At 39.1% G+C, this 20,991-nt stretch overlaps 1 long non-coding RNA gene across 2 annotated transcripts in view; it reads right to left on the bottom strand.

Moving 5' to 3' along the window:
* Nucleotides 1-180: 180 nt before the first annotated feature.
* Nucleotides 181-20,991, bottom strand: part of LOC122234952 — a 58,895-nt gene continuing 38,084 nt past the window's right edge. The window contains exons 2-4 of one of the 2 annotated variants that reach the window (XR_006212956.1): nt 10,295-10,387; nt 4,393-4,549; nt 181-283 (exon numbers count right to left, since the gene is read on the bottom strand). This is a non-coding gene — a long non-coding RNA (uncharacterized LOC122234952). Of the gene's footprint in view, nt 284-3,445; nt 3,541-4,392; nt 4,550-10,294; nt 10,388-20,991 lie in introns of those variants that run through there. The other variant, XR_006212957.1, reaches the window with a different exon arrangement.

Below are 20,991 nucleotides of genomic sequence, written 5' to 3' on the forward strand. Positions count from 1 at the left end.
AAGAGGAAGTTAGATGACCCAGTGAGCTGAACTGATTTCCATAAAGGGTGTTCCCCCGACCTAGGTCTCTTTGTACCATAATTATACCACCATAAATTGCTCCAAATGTTTATTTGCATTTTTTTTCTGGATTTTTAGTGAATAAATGAAAACAAAAAGTAAAATCCATTTAATCTGCAAATACCTAGAACTGAAAGTCCAGTTTTGTGAATCTCTCTGTATCTGTGGTCTCCATGCCTACACATATCTGCTGGTCAGTATCAATTCCAAAAAGGAAATTTTGCTAAGAGAGAAAAAAATAAAGTTAAATTTTGTTCTTTCTGTTGTAGCAATTTACTAGCTCTGATAAATGTTTGGATGGGAGAAAGAGTTCAAAAGTTGTGGTTCAACTGAGTTTTAAGAAGTTATACTGATTTTCTTTACTGTGCTATCCTGTCTTATCTTGAGTCACTCACAGTAGCAGAAAGTTAGAGACATAATTACAAATGAATACGTATTTTGTAGCCTCATTTGGTTAATTATTTGCCATTTCATCAAATATTAACAAGGGTCCTGTTGAGGTAGATGTTATTACCCACAAATTACATTTGAGGAAATGGAGCTTCAGAAAGGGAATGTGACTTGAACAAGGTCGGAGAGTAAATGGCAGATTCTGGTTTGATCTCAAGTGTCCCAGTTTCAAGTCCAGTAGTATCCCCACTATACCAGAGCTGTCTGCCTTGGTTTCATATTAATTGTACTATTGGTCATGGTAAGAATATTAATGAATACAATTACCAATGATTTGGTAAGGGAATAATTTTAAAAGCTTAAGTTTATTAGAAATGGCCAATTTAATTTTATAAGGGATAGGTCATAATGAAATAAGTGACTACATTTTTCTAGGATATAGTTTCCATAGTGACCATGGAAAGACTGACATTATATACTTGGAATTCCAGAATGGTTTTGGTAACATCTCAGAGATCATTAGCTCAGATCTTGGACTGAGGGTAAAGTACCTTATTAGATAGAAACCAGACTCAAAACAGCAAATTTTGAAAGGATAGATTTTTCTAGCTGAAAAAAAGGCAGAAGTAGAGCACCCATGGTCAGATTGGGTGTTCTTATTTGAGATTTATTTTTTAATGTATATTTTTATTTTTGAGAGAGAGAGAACAACCAGGAGAGGGACAGAGAGAGAGGGAGAGAGAGAGAGACAGACAGACAGACAGACAGACATAGAATCTGAAGCAGGCTCCAGGCTCTGAGCTGGGCCAACAGAGCCCAACATGGGCCTCGAACTCACAAACCACAAGATCATGGCCTGAGCCAAAGTCTGAGGCTTAACTGACTGAGCCACCCAGGCATCCCAGTTCTTATTTGCGATTTATAGGAATAATTGTAAATGTGATGTTCCTGGTGTGTAGACAATACATCAATTAGGAAAAAAGTCATCTAGCCAAATTTAAAAGAATGTGTTCATTTTAACACACCACAAATAATTATTACAATTAATCTAAATTATTTTGCAAGAGATAATGGGCCATTTGGCTAGACAAGTTTCTGGATATGGAGACCAGTTCAGAGTAATCAATCAATCCCCAGAGAGAGAAAATGCACAAGCTCTCTCAAGTCAATTGTTTTTTGTTTTGTTTTGTTTTGTTTTGTTTTGTTAGTAAGATAGGTATAAATAATAAATACGTAAAAAATAAAAACAAAATATGGGGCACCTGGGTGGCTCAATCAGTTAAGTGTCTGACTCTTGATTTCAGCTCAAGTCATGATCTCACAGTTTGTGAGATCGAGCCCCACATCTGGCTCCACACTGACAGCACAGAGCTTGCTTGGGATTCTGTCTCTCCATCTCTCTCTCTATCCCTCCCCTGCTCTCTCTTCTCTCTCTAAAAATAAACAAATAACCTTAAAAAAGAAATAAAAACAAGATAGTCAAAATTAGTAGGAATAGGGTGCCTGGGTGGCTCAGTGGGTTAAGTGTCTGACTTTGGCTCAGGTCATGATCTACAGTTTGTGGGTTCAAGGCCCACATCAGAGCCTGGAGCCTGCTTCAGATTCTGATTCCCTCTCTCTCTCTGCCCCTACCCCACTTGTGCACTCTTGCTCTCTCTTGCTCTCTCTCTCTCTCTCTCAAAAGTAAACAAATAAACATTTAAAAAGTAGGAATATATGCAACTGGAAATCAGAAGAAACACTTAAACTGTCCTCCAGTTTTCAATCCATGATTAACCATTTTCCACTGATTTCAAAACCTTTCATGATCTAATTAACTCTAACTGAACTACTACCTGTCATCCCCATACTGCACTTTTGTTCTCTGTCTCTCGTCTATTTTATGTTTTCCCACAAAAGCTTTCATGCTTATCTCCATGCTTTTTTTATAGCCATAAACTGTGTCTTCCTTCTGCCATTTTCAGTCTGTTCCTGTTTGATGCCCAAGGTCAAAGCCTAATCCTATAAACAAAGAAATGATTGAATGAACAACAACAATAGAAATCTATCTCTTCCATTCTTTGAGATCAACAATACCTTTATGAATGATCTTTTCATGTCCTGTGCCCTCAGTGTTTCCCTAACCCATTTTCATTGTTTTAATTTCTATTCATTTGTATGTTATTTTGTAGTTATTCAATCACTTTTATGAGTAATTCTAGACATCCCTATCAAGCTAAAAAGTCTTAGAAAATAAGGATGATGTACCCCATTTCCGTTATACCTTCTATAGTATTTGGAGGGAAAGAAGGCAAACTATGAAGAATGGGCTAAATTTAGCCTTCCACCTGTTTTTATTTTATTTATTTTTTTACACATAATCTTTATTTTGAGATTATTTTTCTTATAATGTTTTTGTTGAACTTTGGTGTCAGGATAATTCTGACTTCATGGGCTGAGTTAAAAAGTGTTTCCTGCTATTCTGTTTTGGGGAAGAGTTTGAAAATAGTCATGTTAACTCTTCTTTAAATTGTTGGTATAATTTATCTGTGAACCACCTAGTCCTAAGTGTTTCTTTATTAGGCATCCATATATTTGTATATGGCTTATAAGCTAAGATATATTTTATACTTCTAAATGGTTGAAAAGACCAAAAGAAAAATAATATATCAAGACATGTAGACACTATGTGAAGTTTAAATTATAGTGTCTATAAAATTTTATTGGACCACAGCCATGTTCATTAATTTATGTATTGTCTATGGCTTCTTTCACACTACAGTGGCAAAATTAAAAACTTGCCACAAAACCCAAAGAACTAAAATGTGTGTAGTTTCCACAAGTGCCAAAGACAATGTAGGGAACTTTGCATTTGGTACTCTTTCTAATCCTAATAAGACCTCTGCATGATATTATGTCCACAGTTTTATGATTGAGGAAACAGAGACACAGAGAAACTAGTAACTTGCTCATGTCACATAGGTGGTAAGCAGTGTGTCTGGAATCTTACCAGTGCTGCCTGACTTGACTTCTTCATACTACCCTGTCTCCCAAAGGGCATTATGGAAAGACTCCACTTCTGCTCAGGCTTCCTTTTTTCACCCTTGACAGCTTAAAGATTATGAACAAATTCTAAATACATAGAGTAGTTGATATCAAGGAAGATAGATTTAGTTGCCTAAAGTTGGAATCAACACAACATTAGTTTTATTCCAAGTAAGTATTCTTGGAATACTTATACCCCTATAGAGGGGTGATCTGCAGCTTGTCAACCCCCTTCAGGCTTCATGGAATCAGAGCTTTCCAAAGAAATAGAACATTTTTACACAGGGTTTCTCTATATAATGAAAACCCTTAAAAACCCCAAGAAGTATCTTCTTATTCCTAGAGTAAAGATTAAATTAAACTCAGTCTTGAGTGTGCCTGGGTGGCCCAGTCAGTTGAGCATCTGACTCTTAATTTGGGCTCAGGTCATGATCTTGCAGTTCATGGGTTTGAGCCCCATATCGGGTTCTGTGCTGACAGTGTGGAGCCTGCTTGGGATTCTCTCTCTCTCTCTCTCTCTCTCTCTCTCTCTGCCCTTTCCCTGATCACACTCTTTCTCTGTCTCTCAAAATATATAAAAAACATTAATTAAAAAAAATCTTTAAAAAATTAAACTCAATCTAATTACGGTGTCAGGTTGTTTTTATTAATTGTATGTACTTTTAATGCTAATACATATAGCATAAATGTCAGTTTTTTTAAAAAAAACCAATATTTTCTTAATAAAATCGTCCCATTCCTTATCTGGTCTATGTTGAGAAGAGTTCATGAGTCAGGACATAAGACTAGGATATAATCCTAGGTCTTGCTGCTAACGTCTTGTTTACCTAATCAACTACATAGTAGTATAAATAGTCAAGATAATGCATCAACAAAACATTGTAGTAGAGATGAGACCATCCACTGGTGGAAATTTACCTCCAGTTCGTCTTGGCTTTAGCAGAAGGTGACTGTAGCCCAGTTTTTACCCACATACCCAAGAGTAAGAAATCTTCTGTCATTCCACTTTGTGGTCCACTATTTCAGTTGGGTCATTGTGGACACTTGGGAGATTGACTCCCAAATGTCTAGCAACCTAAAACAGAAAAAGAGTCTATCATTATAGTATGTTTCCATTTAAATATACACTTGTAGTATGGGACTGCTAGAGAAAGTAATCATGACACTGGAAGAATCATTCTAATACCCTGGAAAAAAACTGGCACATTTTGCTAATACTATGTCTTGTTTAATAACTGATGTTGTTCAGTTATCTTTGGTTTTTCACAAGAATGTTTTTTCTTATACAGCTTCTAAATTAAAACCAATCTGTTTTATATGTTAGCAATTTATTCTAATTTCTCACTCTGTTATATCCATTATATTAGATGAGAAAATATTCTAATATATATATTCTATAATATATATATTCTATATATATTCTATATATATAATCTATATATATATTCTATATATATTCTATATATATTCTATATATATTCTATATATATTCTAGAATTATATATTCTAATTTAGATCTATTTGATCTTACTCTTAATGCACGAGAAAATGAACACTGTGTTCATAAGGAGACTCTCATCCCAAACCCCTTACACTTTTCATCTGAGCTTAGACCATTTTATCATTCTAGTGAAAATCAATTTAAAGCTCTCCAATCACAAAAACATACCTTTTTAACAGTAGAAAAAAATCTGGAAAATAAAGTATCTATTCCTGAGTCCTTTTCACATATGTACTCATAAGTTTTGGTCTTTTTTTCTTCAAAGCTAAAATAATAGATCCTGAAAACTTATCCAGTATTCTCTCCTTGGAAATAATTTTTCTCTAAAGTTCCAAGATAGCTAACTAACTCAGTGTCCTATTAATACTGCTTATGCTTTGTTTCTCTTTCTATGCTGCTTATGAATCCAACAGATAGTGTCGTTCGCCAAGAGAAAAAATATTTGAGAAAGCTCACACTGATGGCTTTCAAGTACCATTTTTGTCAATAAACAAAGGTGAAAATCTATAGTCAAAAACTCTAAACTAAGTGCCCATTTAATTTTCAACTCCTCCACCAGGCTTCTAAAACTATATATTCAAAGATACTCTGGGAAAATTCACTTCAGATAGGAGCTTCATTCCCAAATCTCCCTCTGGCTTCCTACCCTGTGAGATTCTCAAGGACTCCTCTTGCTTCTTTAGCACCTGGCCCAGAGAAGAGGCAAAACAAAGAGGTCTGTTCCAGGTTTCCTGTTTTGGGGCTCCATGCTAACTGTGCCTGGACTTCCAAGCTGAGAGCACCTTCCTGCTCCAGCATCATCTTACTACAAGTTCATCATGAAATGGAAAAAAGAGAGCACAGAGAGAAAGAGATATACTGCCCTCATTCATTTTTATTTAAAATCCCTTTCTTCTTCCTCTAAAGTTCCATTCCTGACAATATATAGGGACCATTAAGAACCCCATTCATCCTTGAACTTCCTCTTTCTCTTACCATGCGTGTGCCAGGCACTGTGCTAGGCATGGGTATAACAATGGACAAGGCAGCAGAGTTTGAGCCCTCACAAGGCTAAATAACTGCTCCAGGCTCCCACATTTATCCATATTCTCTTTAATAGTTTGAAAGTAAGATTATTATGTTTCTAGCTAAAAGGGTAACTGGATTAAGCCTTAAAATTAAAATTAACAGTAATACAATAAGCTAGGTACAAAGTACATCCAAACATTTCTCTTTGCTCAATGCATTCTTATGAACACCTTCCATGCCCCAAGCACTGTCACATGCATTGGGGATGTAGCCATGAGCAAGTCTGAAATAGGTCTGCTAGGTCTGCCCTGTGTCAAATAGCCCATACTCTGGTGAGAGGAGATAGATGCTATGAAAGTACACAAGTAAATGAATAACTCTGAGACATTCAGAGAATTATATGGTCTGTGAAAGAAATTAAATTACATCATGAGTCTGATGGAGTAGGATGGAGCAAACAGGAAGATGTACTTTAGCCAAGGTAGTAGAGGAAGGTCTTCCTGAGGAGAGAATTCATGGACTGGAAAAGCCCACCTAAGCAAAGATCTAGGATAAGAATATTCTAGACAGAGGGAACAGCCACTGTAAAAGCCTTGAGCCAGGAGCAAGCTGGCATGTTCCAGGAATAGAGGCAACCAATGCCTGATGAATAAGTGGGTGGGCTGTGGGTGCAAGATGAGGTTGGGGGTAGCAGGGGCTGGATCATGTAAGACCTGGTAGGTTAAGATCTGGACTTTGGATATGACCCTAGTGAGATGAGAACATCTCAGAAGGTTTTAAATAGCGGGGTGTGGGGGGGGGGGCAAGGCGGATGTGGTGATCTGACTGACATGTTTAAAACATCCTGCTGACTCCTGTGTTGCTTTTTGAGCAGTGAACATTAGGGAGGCAAGAGCAGAAGCAAGGAGATTGGCAGGTACAACACAACATATGGTGCCTCTAAAGTTTAATATGATGACTGTCTTCAAGCAGGGTACCCTTTCAAGCAGTGAAAAATAACTGTGCTGAGTTTGCTATGCCCAAATCCAGGTCTAGAGGTAGGGGGTCTAGTCTACTACTACATGGACACAGGTCTGCAGAACCTTCCTTTCTCCAAACAGCACTGAGTAAAGAGGAGGGCAGCTGGCTTTCAAATGAGACAGGCTGTGTTAGAATCCCAGCTCTATCTTATCACCTTAGTTTTTTCCTCTGTGAAATGGATCTAATGGGCCCACCTCTCAGGCAAATTCACATAAGATGGGAGGTTGAGATGAGGTGACATAGGCAGAAGCATTTGGCGAATGTTAACTTCCCTTCTCCCTGGGAGTGACACATTTCAGGGAAGTGGCGTAGGGAATAAACTATTGTCCTCTGCATCCCAGACTAGAAGGGCCCATGTTCAGAAAGGACCTGTGTTTGTTGCTCTTTCATAAACAAGATGCATGACTGTAATGTTATGGGAGGACTAGGAGGGCCATTTCAACCTGCTTTATTAAGTTAACAAGAAACTAAAACTGAGAATGAAAGAAAATAGTCAAGAAAAGCATAGAGAAGGTTTGCTCAACTGCATGCCAAACTGAACCTCTGTGTCACACCTTCTCTGAGACAAAGCCATGAGGACTAATGTTTGCATAGTTGCACACTATTTCAAAGTGCATTCCCTTCTTTAGCATGCTCTGGGAATGTGATTTGGAGGGTGAAGCAGATTTGGAGAGTTTGGATCTCTGTGCAGAGAAAGGGCCAAAATTCAGGTTGGAGTAATGACTTTCACGTGACAGCCAGTGGAGCAGTTTACTTGGTAAATGGTTTTCTAATTGACAGTTTTAGGCCCTGGCAACTGCAATAGAAATGGAGTCCAAATCCTTTTGAGGGACTATAACTCTAAAAGCTGTGTTAATGCGATAGATTAAATGTACCAAAGCTGAGGCAGCCCAGCAGCAGACCCCTGTGCTGGGGATTGCCTTTTCCTGGTTTCACAACTGTTTATTTTGATTGCTTTAAGTGTTGCAAAGCCCCATTGCCTTCCTTTCCAATTTCTAGCCCACCTCTACCCATACTACTCGTTCATTTGCTTCCTTACAAAGCCTCTGCTAATCATGTGGTCAAAGATTTGGGGTGGTAAAGCCATATTGTCCGAGATTCTCCTTTTTCCATGCATTTCCAGAACTTGTTCACCCATGTTGCCATCTGTAGTAGTTAGTTAATGCTGCATAACAAATAGCCTCGAAATCTCAGGACCTCATGGATTGGTAGGTAGACCATGTTTCAGCTAATTTAATCTGAGCTCAGCTGGCTGAGTGGCTGTACTTTGAGGTGTGACTTTGCTGGGTTGACTCTAGTCTTAGGACTGGTTCAGGTATGCCACTCATATCCTTTTTCATGTGTGGGAACAGCAACTACCTGGGGTCTGTCTTCGTGGCAAATGAAAGAAGTTCAAGAGAGCAAACCAAATACACATTTCAAGCCTCTTCCCACATCACTTCCTGTCATATCCTATGGGCCAAGGCAAGTCATATGGCCAAATTCAAAGTCAGGGAGCAGGGAAATATACTCTCCCTCTAGTGGGAGGAAGGAGAGCCACATAACAAAAGGCCTGGATGTATAAATCTAACATAGGGTTGTTTGGGGGCACCAAGTGACTCGGTCAGTTAAGTGTCTGACTCTTGATTTTGGTTCACGTCATGATCTTATGGTTCGTGAGATCAAGCCCCATGTTGGGCTCTGTACTGATAGCGCAGAGCCTGCTTGGGATTTCCCCCGCCCCCCCCCCTCTCTCTCTCTCTGCCCCTCCCCCACTTGTGTGTGTTCTCTCTTTCTCTCTCTCTCTCTCTCTCTCTCTCTCTCTCTCTTTCTCTCAAAATAAATAAACTTTAACATAGGGATGTTTGAATAGCTGGAGACCAGTGAGACAATCTACTATAACCTTCTTCTCCAAATCCTGAGGCTGTTCCTGGTCTTGGATAGGGCCAAGGACTCACAATGAATGCTCATTTCATGGATAGAGTGCTCACCCAGTACTCTATGGAGCCTCCTGGGGAGAGCATTTCACTTCTGAGGGCACCATTGTGGCACTGCAAAACTAAAGCATTGAACCCAGTGGACTCTAAGGTTCAAACATTCTATGGATCTGTATATTTAGAATATGTATTCTTTTTTTTTTTAAATTTTTTTAACATTTGTTTATTTTTGAAAGAGAGAGATAGAGTGTGAGCAGGGGAGGGGCAGAGAGAGAGACAGGGAGACACAGAATCCGAAGCAGGCTCCAGGCTCTGAGCTGTCAGCACAGAAACCGATGCAGGGCTCAAACCAATGAACCATGAGATCATGACCTGAGCCAAGTTGGAGCTTAACCAACTGAGCCACCCAGGCACCCCTAGAATATGCATTCTTAAAGGGAGAAATTCTAGAATATTTTCTTGAGCTAAAGAAGGAAACTGCTAAATGGTGCTAAGAGTTGGAAAGTCATTTAGGAGAAGTGTGGAGAATGTCTGTTAGATTTTACTTACTAAATTTGTCCCAAAATCTGATTGTTCATTAGAATCATGAAGAAGGAAACCCATACTTCTACATATAGGGCCTATTATTAGCTTTAAGCTGCACCAGGCACTAAGGATACAACATTAAACAAATAGACTCTCTGACTGTATGGAGCTCACATCTCAGTTTTCCTGGGTTTGGTTCACTTAGCCATACAGCAACGCCAATTCCATTTTTCCCATGTTGCTTAGAATGAATTCACTGCATTCATTCATTTCTATAATCTATCATTTTATCCTATGATTTGTTTGGGGTTTGATGCTAAGCTTTTAATATGTCCCAGCATCACCTGAGAATAAGAGAGGACAAGCCACACCCAAAAACTATGTCCTCAGGGAGTTCATGGACATGTAGCTCTGTTGTGAACAGCAATTGTTCAAAGCAGCTCAGAGAAGTGTAGACACTGTGATGCCTATCTCCTTGTTGGCGATTTCCCTTAAGAATGTAAATAAATATTTAACAAGAAAAATGGAGCTAGAGTCCTCACAGCTGCTTTGAGAAATTCTGAAGGCAAGGCAAATCAGCAGGGAAGAGAAGGAGGAAGGGATAGAAGAATGATTAAAATATCAAAAGGGAGATCAAAAAATTTGAAACCCCAGACCTGGAAACCATTACAAGTCCACTGGCAACTGTCAAGAATCAATATAAGAAATATGTAATTTTTAATAACTCAGAAATAAAGTATGCTGTTAGCATGCTAAGAGTTGAGGTAGGGGGTGAAAAGAAGTAAGGAGAAGGGAGGTCTGTTAGCAATTATTGAGGATGCCAGGACCAGCTTAAGGGGGTCATTCTCACCTTTTCAGTGCAGCATTCTGGGTTTCAGCCTCGATGTAGCACACACCAGCCTGGCATCCCCAGGGCACATCCAGCATTTCTAATGCTCAGCTACTGTAAGACACAATGTATCCAGGACTCCTCAGTGTTATCAATCCAAACATGGCTGTCTCTGCCACCGTCATCTTTCCCAAATAAATTGGGGCTATAGGAAACTTTTTATTAAAGAGACGTTGGTTTCTTTTTTTTAAATTTTTTTAATGTTTATTTATTTTTGAGAGAGAGACAGAGCGTGAGCAGGGGATGGCAGAGAAAGAAGGAGACACAGAATCCAAAGCAGGCCCAGGTTCTGAGCTGTCAGCACAGAGTCCGATGTGGGGCTCGAACCCACGGATCGCGAGATCATGACCTGAGCTGAAGTCGGACGCCCAACCGACTGAGCCACACAGGTGCCCCAAGAGCCCTTGGTTTTTAAATAAAGAAATGTTTACCTTTCCATTATTTATATACCAAATCCATATTTTTAAATCTTAAAAGCTTCCAAGGGCAACTCAAAAGTAGCTAAAGCAAGGATTTTCCCATTTGGCAAGTTTTTGTAGATGCCACCAATAAGAATGTGCAGCCAGATTGGAAAACATCTTTTCAAAGGAACTGAAGATGAATTCACCTTGAAGCTCACTTCAGAGATGGACACTTGCTAGGAAGAGTGAATGAAAACTGTCTTTAAGGCCATGACACACAGCAGACAGGAGGGTCCACGGAAAGATTAGATGAACATTTCCAAGTGTGCTATATGGAATATTATTAGTTCTGAGTGATTTTAATTTATTTTATTTTTTTTTAACATTTTATTTATTTTTGAGACAGGGAGAGACAGAGCATGAACAGGGGAGGGTCAGAGAGAGGGAGACACAGAATCTGAAACAGGCTCCAGGCTCTGAGCTGGCAGCACAGAGCCCGACGCGGGGCTTGAACTCACAGACCGTGAGATCATGACCTGAGCCGAAGTCGGCCGCTTAACCGACTGAGCCACCCAGGCACCCCAGCTCTGAGTGATTTTAATAGGCATTTCACTTAAGAAAAACAAGCAAATAAAATGGGTCCCCATACAAATAAGTTTGCAAAGTGCTGAGTAATATAGAGTTAAACAGACTTAAACAGACTCCTCTCTTGTAGGACTTTTCAGATCCTGAATGGGATCTGAACAGGATTGTGAATCTCAGAATTTGTGCAGAATTTTGTACTATTGCAAAGTTATTTCAGCATTTCATCTGCCAAATTCGAGTATGAGTTGTTTTTTTTTTTTCTCTAGGCAGGTGTCAATATCTTAAACGCATTGAAATTTAAACAGAGCATTACCAGGACAAAGATTACAGAGAACAACTCTGGCACTTTTTTCAAGTTTCACTTCTACTAATAAGTCTTCTGGGATAAAAGGGAACTCTAATGTTGCTCCTGAAGCCCTCTGAGCTTCAAAACTGGATCCATTTCATCATGTTCCCATTAGTTTCATCCCATTCAGGATCCCAGGTGAACATCAGGCCAGTCTTAATGCCAGTCTCCTTTAACTATGGAGTATGAGCAATTGTTCCCTGCTTTGTTTCCCTGTAGGTGGAAGTTTTTAAGAGAGGAAAGGGGCCTTAGAGATCACCTCTCCCCGGGAGGAAACAGAAGCCCAGAGATGGGGAAGAAGTGCCTTAAAACCACACAGCCACCTTTCCTAGCAACCAAGCCTCACAAAGCCCACCCAGTTGACTAAGCCATGTTCCCACCCCGTGCACCTCTCAGTCATAAAGAACCTTACATTTCCTCCAACTTCACATCCCACTTGACTCTTCAGGAGTATGAAGCAATTTGAATGAGCTTCCCTGAGCCCTGTCACAGACTGGAGCACATTAAGGGCAGGAAATTAGGCAGGGGCATGTTTGTAGATCCGGTGCTGATTACTTTTCCACTCAGATTGTACATTCACCAATACGGAATGGATTTATCTCTAATTTATTAAAGGTCGGTCAGCATGGATTGATAAAGGAAAGGCCATGTCTGATAAATTCAGCTAAATTGAATTCTTGGGCCACATTACCAAATCAGCAGACATAATTTATCTGGATTTCAGGAAAGCATTTAGTGCTATACCATATAACAGATGCATTTACTAAGGCAAAGTATTGTGTGACGGTGAAGTGTCAGGTGGCAATTCTGGAAACAGGTTTAAAATGGCCCTGAACCCAACACTGGGTGTGCTGCCAGGAGACACTTAAGAGTACAGGGAGAAAGGTCAGTCTGGGGGTCATTATTTCAAAGTCCCTGACCCTAATTATAATTTAATTTCCACAATGGTCATATCTCTTGAGAGCAAAATCGGGATGAAGGGGACAGTTTTAAAAGGAACAGACTGAAAACAGTCTGAATTTCTTTTTTCAGTCAGACTGGCTCAGCAGAGGATGAATGAGTTATTCTTCCACCAAATGAATACAAATAAACAAAAGAACAAAGGAAGTCAAAGACTTCTGTCCTACAAAGAAATGCAGTGAAGAACTCGGAACAAGACAGTGATGGGAAGCAGTGGGTTTCACTAATACTCCAAACTCAGTCTGTGTTGATACACAAAAGCAGTAGAAATGGAATTTAAAGTTCTTGGGATATAAATGGGGTCAAATAATTACATAACTATGAGTCATTAATATCCTTGCTATGGCCTCAAAAGGCACGAGCTCCTAACTCTGGTTTGAATTTACCTCTTCTTAAAGTCGAGATTTATGCATCAGCCTTACATCTTTATTCAGGCAATGTGGAATGGATTTCTCTCTAATTCATTAAAGGTCAGTCAGCATGGATTGATAAAGGGAAACCCATGTCTGATACATTTGCTTAAATTGAATATTTCCTCTGGGCTACTGCTCAGGTGACCTGAGGTGACCGTCATTGAGAATGCATTCAGGCAGTCTTAAACTGAGATCTCTGCCTAACATCCTCACCAACTCATTGGGAAGCTAAGAAAAGAGCAGTAGCAAAATGCAGGCTCATTCTCTCACTCAGGAACAAACTATGGTGTTTGGGCTTGGCCTCAGGAACTAGTTTCCTGGTCTGCCGCAAAGTTGAAGCTGAGGGTGTCCACAGACACTGAGCACCTCACAGCAGCATCAAGCTTGTACACACTTGCACACATTTGTTCTGTTTCCATGCCTCCCTCTCCACCCTGGATACCAGACACTAGAGCCATCTCTGACTGATCCTTCTGTCTGGGGGGACTCTTCTTGTTTGGCACCATGTAGTGTGTAATGGTTAGTTGTATGTGTCAACTTGGAGGGTATTTTTGAATGGGATTAACATTTTGGTGAACTTTCAGTGAGCAGATTGCCCTCTATAATGTGGGTGGGCCTTATCCAATCAGTTGAAGGCCTGAATAGAACAAAAAGACCAACCTTCCCTAGCAGGAGAGAATTCTCCAGGTGAGCACCTTTGGATTTCATCTGCACCATTGACTCTCCTGGGTCTCCAGGCTGCTGACTCACACTGCAGATTTGGATTTGCCAGTCTTCATAATCACATGAGCCAATTCCTTATAATAAATCTCTTTCCATGTATTTTCGGTTCTGCTCCTCTGGAGAACCCTAACTGATACACAGGGGTATAGTTAGTTTTACCTCCATCTAGATTTCTAGGACCTCAAAGTTGAGCTGAGGTCTCAGCTTCCACTTTAATTCTCTGTTTCTAGGAAACTCTCTGAATCTTCATGAAAAAAAAAAAAAATGCAGGCATGGAACAGTAATAACCCAGGCTTGCACAAGCAGGAACTAGATTAAAGATTTATTCTAAGAATTAAAGGAAACTCTGGGATCTTGGAGCAGGAGATTCCATGAAGCGTCATGAACAGAACACTACAATATCAGAAGGCAGTTTAGAAAAAGGATCCAGTAGAATCATGACACTGTTGCTGTGTCTGTCATTGCAGACTTCCTCTAGCCTCATCATGTCTTTGATATCATAGAATTTGGCAGCTGAAATGAAGTACAAGAAAAAAGGAAGGTAATTAACTCCAACACATGTTTTCTCCTTAATTTGAGTGCCCAGTAGAGTCAGAATGTACAGATGCAAGTTTTCACAGCCTCTCAAGAGAAACCTCATTGGGTTCAAATGGCCTTTTTAACTACAGACTCACAGGTACTATATGTGAGGCTTATTTATTTATTTATTCAACTAACTAGCATATATTAACTATCCAAAGCCCTATACTAGTGCAGGAGGAATTAAAAGACATTCTTTATAGTACTTGTGCTCAAGACATTTTACAATCTAGTTGACTATAAAGATAACCAACATGTATGTAAGTTTATGAAATATTTTTTGTCAATTTAGAAAAATAGTTTAAAGTCCAGAGAATAATATAACAACACCCACATGTGCATCAATAAACCATGAGCTGTCTAGGTCATGGAGTGTTGGCAGAGCCAGGCATAGCCTTCACTGAGCCCATGAACTATGAAATACAGTTGGGAGAAAACAGGTGGGCTGGCTTATGAGATGGCTGGCAGAGCTGGGCTGAGCACGTGGAGAGAAAAGTAACTGGGTCCATCAGTCTCCATGACAACCTCAACACCAAATACAAGATCTGGCCCCTAGTGAGTACTCAAAAAGTAGATAAGGAATGAATGGATTAAGGAATGAATGAATAAAATAATGGGGATGAAGATGAACAAGTACATACAAAATATATCATATGCTAAAGGGAAATTGGGCTTTCAAAGGATAAAGCTGAGATGCACAGCAGCCTGGCTGTATATAACTCCCTTTATTACACTCCTAAGGGGTTTAAAGCAAGAGTAATCAATAGTCGAAATTGTCAACTGTCATTAAATGTTGGGTTGAACGAAAGAGTAAACCACAAACTAATTGATCCCTATTACATGTGGGAAATTGGATGAGATTAATCTAAGAAGACTTCCTGAAGTAGGTCAGTTTTGGACTGAAATCTTTCACACACCCCTATACTTCTTAAATAATTCTATTCTTGTGTGATCCTTATTTTCCTGTCACTTAACTTGGAGGCAATCAGAATGGAGGAGGATTCCAATATGGGACTCCATAGTACTCAGTCCTGCCCCCTTCCTGTGGGTCCTGGGTGGCTCACACTCTTTAGTGTTTTTCTTTTTCTTTTCTTTTTCTTTTTGGCAAAAGAGCTATTTTTATTTTATTTATTTTTTTGCTTTTTTATTATTATTTTATTAAATTCAAACTCAAGTTAGTTAACATACAGTGTAGTCATGGCTTTGGGAGTAAAACCCAGTGATTCATCTCTTACATATGACACCCAGTGCTCATCCCAACAAGTGCCCTCCTTAATGCCCATCACCCATTTAGCACATCCTTCCACCCACCTGCCCTCTGGCAACCCTCAGTTTGTTCTCTGTATTTAAGAGTCTCTTATGGTTTGCCTCCCTGTCGGTTTTTATCTTATTTTTCCTTCCCTTCCCCTATGTTCATCTGTTTTGTTTCTTAAATTCCACGTATGAGTGAAATCATATGATATCTGTCTTTCTCTGACTGACTTATTTCACTTAACATAATACACTCTAGTTCTATCCACGTTGTTGCAAATGGTAAGATTTCATTATTTTTCATCGCCAAGTAGTATTCCATTGTGTGTGTATACATATATATGTGTATATATATATCACATGTATATATATATATCACATGTATATATATATATATATATATAAGTATATATACTTATATATATTATATATTATATTATATATATTATATATTTGGGCTCTTTCCATACTTTGGCTATTGTTTATAGCACTTGTATAAACATTGGGGTCTATGTGCCCCTTCAAATAAGCATTTTTGTATCCTTTGTATAAATCACTAGTAGTGCAATTGTTGGGTCATAGAATAGTTCTATTTTTAATTTTTTAAGGAATCTCCATACTGTTTTCCAGAGTCGCTGCACCAATTTGTTCTCCCAACAACAATGCAAAAGGGTTTCCCTTTCTCTGCATCCTTGACAACATCTGTTGTTTTCCGCGTTGTTAATTTTAGCCATTCTGACAGGTGTGAGGTGGTATCTCATTGTGGTTTTGATTTGTATTTCCCTGAGGATGAGTGATGTTGAGCATTTTTTTATGTGTCTGTTAGCTATTTGGATGTCTTCTTTGGAAAAGTGTCTGTCTGTTCATGTCTTCTGCCCATTCCTTCACTGGATTATTTGTTTTTTGGGTATTGAATTTGGTAAGTTCTTTATAGATTTTTAATACTAACCCTTTAGCTGATATGTCATTTGCAGTTATCTTCTCCCATTCTGTCGGTTGCCTTTTAGTTTGTTGATTGTTTCCTTTGCTGTGCAGAAGCTTTTTTATCTTGATGAGGTCCCAATAGTTCATTTTTGCTTCCGTTTCCCTTGCCTCCAGAGACATGTAAAGTAAGAAGTTGCTGTGGCCAAGGTCAAAGATGTTGCTGCCTGTTTTCTCCAGTATGATTTTTATGGCTTTCTGTCCCACATTTAGGCCTTTCATATTTTTGTATATGGTGTAAGAAAGTGGGCCATTTCATTCTTCTGCATGTCACTGTCCAGTTCTCCCAGCACCATTTGCTAAAGAGACTGTCTTTTTTCCATTGGATACTCTTTCTTGCTTTGTCGAAGATTAGTTGACCATATGTTTGTGGGTCCATTTCTGGGTTCCCTATTCTATGCCACTAATATGAGTGTCTGTTTTTGTGCCAATACCATACTGTCTTTATGATTACAGTTTTGTAATATAGGCTAAAGTCCAGGATTGTGATGCCTCCAGCTTTGGTTTTCTTTTTCAACACTACTTTGGTTATTCAAGGTCTTTGGTGGTTCCATATAAATTTTAGGATTGTTTGTTCTAGCTCTGTGAAGAATTCTGGTGTTATTTTGATAGGGATTGTATTGAATGCATAGATTGGTTTCAGTAGTGTCAACATTTTAACAATATTTGTTTTTCCAATCCATGAGCTGTTTCTTAACAGCTGTCAGTATTCTCTTCAGTTGCTATTTCAAGGATTGCTTCTTTTGCTCTGTGCAAGAGACCATGTCCTGCCTCCTAGAGGGAGAGCCATTGCTCCTTTAGCATTTAAGTGACATAGGCCTTTTTCTTTTTTTTTTTTTAATTAAAAAAATTTTTTTAGTGTTTATTTATTTTATAGAGAAACAGAGTGCGAGCAGGAGATGGGCAGAGAGAGAGGGAGACACACAATCTGAAGCAGGCTCCAGGCTCCGAGCTGTCAGCACAGAGCCTGATGCAAGACTCTAACTCACAAACCGTGAGATCATGAGCTGAGCTGAAGTTGGACGCTTAACTGACTGATCCACCCAGGCCCCCCAGATATAAGCCTTTTTCATTCTTTTCCTAGTTGTTCTTTTTCTTTTCTTTCTCTTTTTCTTTTTCTTTTTCTTTTTCTTTTTCTTTTTCTTTTTCTTTTTCTTTTTCTTTTTCTTTTTCTTTTTCTTTTTCTTTTTCTTTTTCTTTTTCTTTTTCTTTTTCTTTTTCTTTTTCTTTTTTAACCAGGTTTTGCTGGGAAAATGTGGAGTTTCCCAGAGAGTGGCTAGAAAGATTTGAGTGGCAGTATCCTGAATTTTCCTCCTAATAGTCTCCTTGGACCATTACTATACCCTTCTCAACACCATTACTCCATCCCTAAGGGTCAGGGGCAGTTCTCTTTTCTTTGGCCAAAAGACTTAATTGCATTGTCCCAGAGCTTTTCACCATTTCTCCCATGGTATCTAGTGTCAAGGGCTTCCCCAAAGAAAGGGCCCTAAATCCAAGGCTATGTCTGAATCAATCCAATTCCAGGGCAGTCATTGAGAACCAAAGGGGCATTTTGCCCAGTAAAAAGGGATTGGATACAATCTTTGGATGAGCAGATTGAAGTTATTACCAGTGTCAATTACATTGCCAGTTCATTCCTGAAATAATGCAAGGAGGAGCAGAACAAGCTTGCTGGGATAAAGATAAGAGGTCCCCCTTCTGTGTCACCTGCCCAGTGGCATAGAAATCCCAAGGACCCCAGGAGACCCAGATGGAAGTAGATCAGACAGAGGCAATACTCCATCTTAAGAATATGGAGAATGGGGAGTGGCTGCATCCTGATGACATTGGGGAAGTCATAGCATGTCTATCCTTAACTCTAAACCCCATGGTCTGTAGGTTAAAGACTCTTACAAGGTAAAGGCCTTTCTTTGGTTGAAGAAATTAAATGACTGTCTCAGAAAAATGGATGCTTTTTCTTCAAACCAAATGAGGTTAGAACAGGGCCAATTCATAAGCCTTTATGAGAGTAGGATTTCTGGGCACCTGAACAGATCATCTAATAGTGGTGTTTCAGGTTATGTTTGGCAAAAATAAACAGAAAAAACAGTGAGGATGCTTTTCTTCCTGCCAGGCAGGTCCTCACAATAATAAGTAGATTTTTTTTTCTTTTTTGTTATTTGTTTTGTATATTTGTTTTATAATTCTGTGAGTAAAAGATACAGAGCTCTAAAGACAGATGTAGGTCTAAAGTATTTTTCCTTTAGAAAAAGAAAAAGCCCTCCAATGGTATTCTGAAACGTTTCCAAGCTCTGAGCAGAGATTTGAGAATTGGCCCCCTGTCCCCACATACATCCCATCAAGACATGGAGTAGGCAGACAGAAAGAGCTTTGTGCACAAACATGATCTGGTCATTCCTCATTCCTTCTCCCATCCTAATGGCTTGCCTCCCTCTATCACACCCAATATGATAGACAGTGATGATGTCCAATTAAAGCATTTCCTTTCAAATGCATTTGTAGACACAGTTTTCTTCAATTCTTAGATAGAGATGTTACAAAAATTAAAAAAAAAAACAAAACAAAAAAAAAACAAAACAAAAAAACCCAGCTTGCCAGAATGTGTCTTGACAAAATACAGGACGTAAAGGCTGGAAACCATCCTGTGCTCTGTTCATCTCCTTCACCATAATTACATAAATTATTTCCTGGGGCTGGAAACACCAATCCTTATTTCAAAAGGACAAGTTTTTAAATCCATATGTGGACAGATGAAGAAAATATTGTCAGTGGGAAACTGGCCAGGAGAATCATCAACACATGTCTGCAGGGCTGTCCAGGGCCCATGGTCCATGTGGATATGTACAGCAAATTTCATTGGTACCTGGCCTACACTTTGCATTCCAATTAAAGGGGTCATTTGGTGTCATTTTTGCTCACTGTACTGGCAGTGAAACTGAAGTCCATGAAGATGAGTTCATATATCCAAATTCAAATTTATGCAAGCTCTTTAGAGATGGAGCTAAGTAGACTCCGTCTTAAGCTATATCCTCATTAGCCAAATAGACCTCAGGTAATATTACCAACTGGCCTTCCTCTAAAGGAATGTTGCCATTAAGAAATCCTGAAATTGATTTAGAGCAGAGCTTCTTGAACCATGTCTATCACCCTATACCTCATGAAGCTATTCTACTGCAGAAAAAGAACGGACATGGAGAGAAGGAAGAGTTTTATGTCTTCTTGTCTTCTGGTCCTTCTTGATCCAGCCAAACCTTCAGGCTTCACATGTGGTTCTTGTTTTGACCTGGTAGATTAATGATTTCTTAAGCTGTTCATGCAATTATTATAATTATTATTATTTTAGTTTCACATGGGAGGCAAGGAAGAGAGGGTATTTACTGCAGTGATTCAGTGGATATATTTGGGTAAGGCTACCATAACCATAAACTAGCTTCCCAGTACCATTTGAAACACTGCCAATTCACTTATCGCTAACATTTTCCTTGACAACAGACCTTCTCTTCTCTCCTCATGTCAGCTTGCCAAAAAGCATTATATTGCCACAGCCAGCTACAAGATAGGGTGAGATAGAAGTGTGTATTAATTGTATTCTGAAGCCTGCCATAAATTCACTGCAGTGAATCCAGATAGGGAGATTAAACAGCATTTAAGAACATTTTCCAAAAAATAAATCAAGTATAAAATAATGATTTGTGTAGGCTAGAAATAAGATGACAGAGGATGACTTTAATTTATGTATGTTTCATATTGGGTCACCATTCTTCAAGAGAAGAAGTGGAGTGTTCCTTCTGTACAACTCTCCACAGAAATTTGTTCAATCCCCTGCCTATTTACTCAGTAATACCATTGCCTGTTAGGTCATGTCATGAACTGGACTATTTTAGGGGTACCAAAGGGACAGAGAAAATATCAGGGCTTAAAGGAAGAAGTGGACAAGTACTTGACAGAGAGGAGACTGAGAATGTGAAAGAAAATTACAAATATTGGAGCCAAGAGTTAAACAAATTTAGGGTGACCACACAATTTATTGTCCAAACTGAGATACTTTTGAAAGATAAAGGGGGCACTGTAAACATTGTGCCAGGACAGCAGGCACAAGCTGGAACTCCCCTGGCAAATTAACACGTGTGGTCACCCTAAGCACAATGTTCTTTGGCAGAGGAACCTAATGCTGCAAAGAAAGTGTACCTGTTCATGGCATGGATTAATGACAAGGTCAGGAAGAGGTGCTCTATTAGTTTTCTAGGGTTGCCATAATGAAATAGGCAGACTGGGTTGCTTAAAAACAAAAATTTATTTTCTTTCAGTTCTGGATGCCAGAAACATGAAATCAAGGTGTCCACAGGGTTGGTTTCTTCTGTGGCATCTCTCTTTGAATTGTAGATGTCTGTCTTCTCCATGTGTCTTCTCTCTGTGTCC

Source organism: Panthera tigris, chromosome F2 (assembly GCF_018350195.1).
Source record: "Panthera tigris isolate Pti1 chromosome F2, P.tigris_Pti1_mat1.1, whole genome shotgun sequence".
Taxonomy (NCBI): Eukaryota; Metazoa; Chordata; class Mammalia; order Carnivora; family Felidae; genus Panthera; species Panthera tigris.